This window comes from Protopterus annectens, chromosome 2.part1 (assembly GCF_019279795.1).
Source record: "Protopterus annectens isolate FY-2018-M chromosome 2.part1, PAN1.0, whole genome shotgun sequence".
NCBI classification, from domain to species: Eukaryota; Metazoa; Chordata; order Ceratodontiformes; family Protopteridae; genus Protopterus; species Protopterus annectens.
The window spans coordinates 701,571,441-701,579,361 of NC_056729.1; positions in this window are offsets into that span (position 1 = coordinate 701,571,441).

The window sequence follows — 7,921 nt, forward strand, 5'->3', positions numbered from 1 at the left end:
CATACATTTCAGTATCCACGGACACTGACAGGTGTGATTACTATTAGAGGCAGGCTGTACTATTCAGCATTTTAGGTTGCACGTAAACAACTGACATGTCCACGCCACCGTGCGATGCTTGGACACGCCCCATGCACTCGCGCATGTTTCCTATGCACGTGGATGTGGCGGCAGCATGTCTTCATTAATATGCATATGGCACTACTGCGCCATATCTACACCGCATGGCCAGTGCAAACCTAACACCGTTCTTGCGCCAAGCTTCATGAATCCTGGGGATTGTGTTATCATACCTCTTTTGCAAGTATGCCTGTTAAAGCTGACAAAGGACACATTGCTCTTGTGGCTTCTCTCTGTAGAACATGCTGTGCTTCCATTGTTTTTCTTTTCTTTCTTTCTTTCTCTGTCCCTGTCTTATAATGGATTGGAACAAATAAAACATCATGTACTAAAATGAATCTAGTGATAGCATTATCTGTGTTACAGCTAAGATTTTACACTTCTTTTGCTGAAATCTTGACGCTAAAGGAAGCAGGTAAAGCTTCATGTACTGCAAATGATTATGCTCAGGTTTCTGTTATTAGATTGTTATATGTTCTCAAAATGGATGTCAACAAATCATCTTCCACCATAATACTGGCTATTCAACACTTTTGTGTCTGTAAGCAAGACAGAGATCATGAGAAAAAATTGCAGCAGGTATCCCCTGCAAGTGGCATTTGATTCACTGACTCTGAAGGTAGTGATCAGAATCCAGAGATAATCTCACTACCATCAAGTGTGCATTATTTTAAACACCTATTTGCATTTTCCATCTATATCCAGATAACTAACTACTTTAGACCTGCATTTTTCTGACATTATTTTGTATATTATGACCCTTTTTCCTCATCATGCCTGCCAGTCATTAGCCCATGGCCACAAGTCTTGACCTCACACTAGAGCAGAACACAGGGCTCACCACTGATACTATGTCAGTCATAAAGGCAGTGTTGCCCTTTTCACTGTCATCCAACACCAGGATAACCCAACGTCCTATGGTAATGAGGGCATTGTGTCGCACCAAGAGTGGAGAATTTTTTTTCAGTTTGTTATCCTAACCCTAAATTTTAGCTGCAGTGCTGTACATACACCCCTTGTTGTAAATGGAAATGCTATAACCTCACACTGTACAGAATGCCTGAACCTTTGCAAGTGGTCACTTAAACAGTGATCTTATAGGCCTCCTTAATCTTCTAGTGGAAAAGACACTGGTGGACACACTTTTCCCGCTCATCATTACAACTCAAAAAACTGTCTCAGCCTGAATCATCTCAACTGTAGGTAGGGTTTTATCCAACTGTGACACAGATCTGGCTTTATTTTGACTTTACTACTTCCTGTATAAGTGCAGGATATTCCCAGAGCCTTCATGTTTGGATTCTTTCAATGATTCTGTAAAACTCAGCTGTTGCTTGAGACTGCCTTCTTTAATTTCAGCAAAAAATAATGTCTGCTCACCCATGTCCCTGAAAAGAATTTCTGCAATCTGCCCTATATGATGTCAGAATTTTGTACAAGACCATAAAGGTCAGTCATTACCCTCCTCCCACAATGAGCCATTATTCTCTGTCCACTCTGAGATGGTGTCAGAGTACTCTTTTTCTACCTCTGTCTGCCAAATACATTTATACCTGCACCTGAAGCACCCATCAGAAATTCTTCTGGTGAGCGGTGTGGCTAAGATGAGTGCAGCAGTTTTTTGTTGCTCTGTCTATAAGTTTTATTTCTGACAGGATTTATTTGGAATTTTTCAAAATACATTGAGATAAACTACTTACAAATATTCTTTTCATTGTTGTGGATTACCTGAGGAAGAAAAAGTAACATTTTCAGTGAATTTTCTCACAAAACTCCTGTCAGAATATTAGCAGCTGTATACAGATACTTGAAATATGGGCCATTCAAAGTCTTCAGCTCAGGAGAGTTCTATGAAAAAAGAACTGTAGACCATAATTACAAGTATACAGGACCTTTCTAATAAAATGGACAATCTAGAAAACATTATGGAAAATATGAAAAAAAAGAGTAAAAAGCAAATTCAAGATTTAAAGGAAATTATTTCAAAGCACTTGGATCAAATAACCAACAAAGAATAATCTCTAAATGACATAAATGGAAGGCAGATAGAGAATGACAGTCTAATAAATTTCCTATTAAGCAAAACAACTTATTAACTGAGAAAGTGGAAGATTTGGAGTCAAGGTCAAGGAGGAACAACATTAGAATTTATGGAGTTCCTGAAAAGACAGAGGGAAATAATATGATTCTTTTCCTGAATAATTGGTTGCCTAAAGTGCTAAACCTTCTGGAGTCACTTTCTTACAGAATTGAAAGGGCTCATAGGTCTTTATCACATCCTTCTATATCAAAAAATCCAACTTCAGCAAGATCCATCATAGTTAAGTTTTTGTCAACACAGGATAAAGATCTGGTGTTAAAAACTGCCTGGACGAAGAGCCACATTTAAGAAAATGGAAGAGTTATTAGATTTGATAATGACTATACATCTGTGACAATAACAAAAGGAAAGCTTGTATTCCCCTCATTAAAGACCTTAAGAAAGCTGAAATAAAAGCTCAAATACTCTTCCCTGCTAGATTAAAAGTCACACTTCCAGATGGCCAAAAAAATCTTTAAAAATATTGAAGAAGTAACAGAATTTGTCAAAAAACATAATTTACTAGACAAAATTGAAGATATGGAACTTTCTACTCCAAGCCTAAAGAGACAAGCTACTAACGGCAAAATAACAGCAAATGATAAGTCCACAAAAAAACTTAAAGGGAAGTAAAACATAAGCTTATAATTTCCTGAGGTTATTCTCCCTTGGAATAGGATAAATAGTGCAAATATGAGGTAAGATTTTAAAATAAATATTTACAACTATATATAACTAACACTTCTTCCTCTTTTATAGTAATTACTCTTATTATTATATAGATAATTACTTTCTGCCGTTTCTCCTTCCTCCAATATGAAGTTTTTTATCCCCTATATACATTATAATATAAATAAAAACAAAAGGCTTATAAGCACATAAGATCTTGTCATAATCTTACAAGATCGTGCTTTTATGTTATATTTTAAATTAGTGGTGTGTTGAGTGCCGTCAGAATAATATTAAACTGTTGTTTAAAAAATAGTTTATGTGTCTTTGTTCTGTAACCTTAATACATTAAATAGAGTGGCAGTAGCTTTAAATGCTGAACGGGGGTTGTGGGCACTTATACTGTCTGTCAGGAAGCTTTGTGGGCTTTAGATTGATTAAATTTTCTTTGCAGGTATTAAAGTAATTATGATGGATGTTCTGGGGAGAGAGCGCATCAAAAGTAGCGTAGACTGTGGTTTTAAAAAAAAAGTTATAGCTGCATAGTGCTACCCTGTTTAACTTGTTTTTTTCTATTTTACATGCTTTTTTTGTAACTCACGAGTGCACGAAAGCTAGGAAAGCCAAAAATATCCGAAAAATGTCATACCTGCCTCGTGTATGCAGTTCATTTCTGAATGCAAAGCCTCAAGAGAACTAAATCATGAGCTATTCATTGATCTGTGGTTTTGAGACTGGCACTCTTTGTAAAAACTTCTAGTGATGACGTAATTGTACTCTGAGCCCCGGTCGCACATAAGAAACAACTGGGACCGGTGATAAAGATGCAGCAAGGAAGTTTTTGATGCTGAGACATTCAAAATACTCTTCAAGGTAGTTTCTTGACTGTAACTGTATAATTTCCTAATAAAATGAATGTTTACTAGTTCCTCTTGATGCTGGAGACTAGATTTAGTAACATAAACACTGGAAACTGTTGTAGTTGCAGTTAAATTCAGTAGTCAAGGCACACTTATCACTCATGCTTCCTAGCATTGTTTTGAATTGCTTTGTTTTCTAAACTTATTGACAGTGTGAGATACATGTTTAGTTCTAAGGTGAATTCTGGTTAATTGTATGTAGAAATAAAATAACTTACAAATGAAGAGTAAATTACACATGAAGAGAAAATTAACATTTCTCTATAGATCACACAGGCGCTTTAGTTACAATGCAGCTTCACCAGATATTTAATGCAAGATGAACACAGCTGGCTGAAGGGAAAGTTGGAAAACATTGAAATAGAGCATACCTTTATAAGTAGATTTAAAAAAAAAATTAAAAAAGGGAAAGGTGTAATATTGTCGCATGTTAATAAGCCGAGGTAAATATAGTCACCTGATATATGAACATCTAAATGTTTTAAATAAAAAAAGAAACTGTAAAGAGAACATTATTGGTATTTCTTCATAAGTTACTTTTGGAGAATCATATTTGAGAGTTCCTTCATATATGTGTTATATATCTCACCCCAAAAATTCCTATTTTAAACATATCTTTTTCATGTGAGCACTGATACATTAGGAATGTTATTTGGATAATAGAAATTTGCTTATTATTTTCAAGGGTACTTTGTATTTAGGCATTCCTAAAATATAGAAGGATGCGGTAAAGTAAGTTGATTGCATAGCCCACATAGTACTAATAATAGATTTTAAGCAAGTACTTAATACAACATTAAGTGCTGAATAAACAAAACAAAAAACTGTTTTGGGAATAACACATATCCAGTTACTTCAAAGCAGCAAACACTTGTACTATCTGATCATTATATTGAAGATGTTATCTTATAATTAATAACTAGTATAAGCAATGTTGATTTATTCTCTTGCTAATAGCAGTGATATTGACAACAATGAGGACTTGAATGAAATACATTTTTGAAATATCAATATGAGAGAGTTGTATAAATGGCTTATTATTGGAACAAAAGGGGATAAATGAAACGGAGAAGGGTGTTTGAATAAAGTACGTCTACCACATTTAAATAAGCTTAAAATGCTCATAATAGTTTAGTATTATAGATTTCAAAATATTTGTCGTACTTTGCTTAGACCATACGTATATAGCCCATAAACAAATGTATAGAAGGAATAGTTGAGAGGAGAATGGGTGATAGAAGATAAATGGAGAGGATTTCTATGCCTTAAATATATAAATATATATTTAATATGCAGTATCATTTCAAATCATATAATTAAACTGGATGTACACTCTTTATTCATAGTTTAATCTGTATTTGGAAAATAATATCTTTTTTCATCTTAACGAAAGACTGATTTCTTATATTGTTTTTGAAGTCAAGCTTACATATGCTGGTTTATGAGAGCATAATCCTGTTACTCTAACATAGAGATGTTTGTCAAACATGAATATTTTTTGCATGACTATTTTATTTGTAATTTGTAAAATACTTAATATTCTATCATATGTCTTGAGATGATTTGCGCTTCAATAACTAAACATAATGTTACATAATATTGAATAAGTTTAACCGTATACCTAATTATTAGAGGGCAGAAGCAGCAATATAAAGGTTGATTGGTTGTAAGACTGTTATTGGTGGTGGCTAAGATGATGCTTTCATCAAGCCAGGAAATTAGGTTTCCATGTTTAGCTTTGTATATAGTTATATATGTTATGATTTTCTTATTCATTTCTATTTACCTACTCATAACTAAATTCAATAGACATATATATATCATTCTAAATGTTCTCTTATAAATGTATGTCTTTAAATGTCAGTGGCCTTAATAATCCTGTCAAAAGGGGGAGTATAGTTAGATATTTGAAATTGAATAAAGTAAATATAGTTTTTTTACAGGAAACACATATTGTCAACAGGGATAAAGATAAATTATCTTTTAATTGTTATATGGTCCTTGTAGAATCCCACTACCAAACCAATTGAAGAGGCACGATGATACTATGGAGAAAAACATTACCAATGCCTAAAGTCATCGATACTTACTCAAACAAGAATGGCATGTTATGCCTGGCAGTTCTGGAGATAAACAAAAGATATGTAACTCTTGTAAATTCTTACTGGATACCTGGTTTTGGAGCAGCTACAGCAAGGAATCATTTGAAGTTAATAATTTCCAAATCCAAAGGAGAAATAATACATGCAGGAGATTTCAATTGCCTTCTCACTGACAAAATTACTACAAAAAATGATAAATTTAGAATTTCCTCTGCAGCTAAAAAGTTAAAGAATTTTATTAATGTATTATGTCTTAGGGATATATATGATTTAAAAGAAACACACTCGTTAGAATACACCCATTATTCATATAGGTATGGTACACAAACAATTGATAAAGTACTAGTTACTAACAATATATTTTCTAAGGTACAAGAAGTGTTAATTAGTTCATGCCCATTGTCAGATCATAATGCCTTATTTTTTAAGGTAAATATCATGCCTAAAGACTTAATAACGTGGCAGAGATTACCTGTCTATATTACTACACTTAATGGATTTAAAGAGTGGCTTCTTGGTGAAATAAAATATTTTTTAGACATCAATGATAATAATGAAACTTCAAAGGTTATACTTTGGGATTCACTAAAAGCTTATTTATATGGTAAGATCAAAAATTGGTATCTAAACAAAAGAAAACAATGGGAAAATGAATTAACATAAATACAACTAAAATAGACGGAATAAAGAAAGGTTTAAGCACTAAGGACATAAAAACTAATTCTGAACTTAAAACATTAAATACTAGATATGCAGAAATAGTAAATCATAAAGTGGCAATAAATCTAGAAAAATTCAAAATTCAATCCTATTCAGTGAACCTCAAAAATGTACATAGGTTGGCAGTCAAATTAGCTAGACTAAGTCATATAAAAGAGTTAAAACAAGACATGTAATGGAACACAAAGAAATTCTGGAGGTCTTCAAAGTATATTATGAGAAGGTAAATAATACAAATAGTGACTCTGCAGACAATATGCTTAAGTGTAATTTTTTGAATGAAAATATCAACAAAAGAGTAACAAAGGAACAAAATGCTAATTTGATCAAACCAAAAACATTAAAAGAAATTAAAGAATGCATTTGTAATCAATTCAAATACTAAAAGGAATTAAGCAAGGTTGTCCTGTCACCTTTGTTATTTGCATTGTCAGTAGAATCGTTTGCAAATTACATAAGAAATAATAACAACATAAATAGCTTTATTGTTAATTCAAATTATGCTTCTAAAATACAATTATTTGCTGATGATATAATATTAATCATAGAAAATTTAGACTCTTCAATAAGGTATATTACAATAGCTATAGGACATTTTGAGAAACGTTCAGGTCTAAAATTCAACAACACTAAATCTGAAACATTATTGGTAAATAAAAAGTAAGTTCTGAATGGAGAAAACACATTAATTTTAGTTGGGGGAATAACACTCTTAAATATCTAGGAATATATATAAAACCTAATTGGAAAGAAATTATACAAGTCAATTATAGAAATGTGTTAGGTATAATCAAAGAATATATAAACAAATGGAATAAAATGTTCTTTACTTTTGAAGAAAAGCTAACATTAATAAATATGTGTATTCTTCCTAAAATTTTGCTTCTTATTCAAACAATAATTATTAGCTCTCCAAAAAAAATAGTAAAACAGCTCAACTCACTTCTAATTAAGTTTTTATGGTTCCCACAAAAACCAAGAATAAAGTATGACTGGCACAATAGAGATTGGGAAAAAGGTGGAATTACATTTCCAAACTTAGAACTCTATGCTGAATCAGTTATAATTCATATCATAAACAAGTGGTTAAGTAACAAGTATACTTCAAGCTGAAAAAATCTGCACATGAATATTTTACTATCTAATACCGATGAAACAATAAACAATGACATTTTAACTGAAAATAACAAAATTTTTTTAGTAGTAAAGGACTCAGTATATAAAGAAAATAAACATGAGACGTTACCACATTGTATTAGCTATATACTAAACAATTTTAGAAAAATTATAAATAGTAACTGCATAACAAG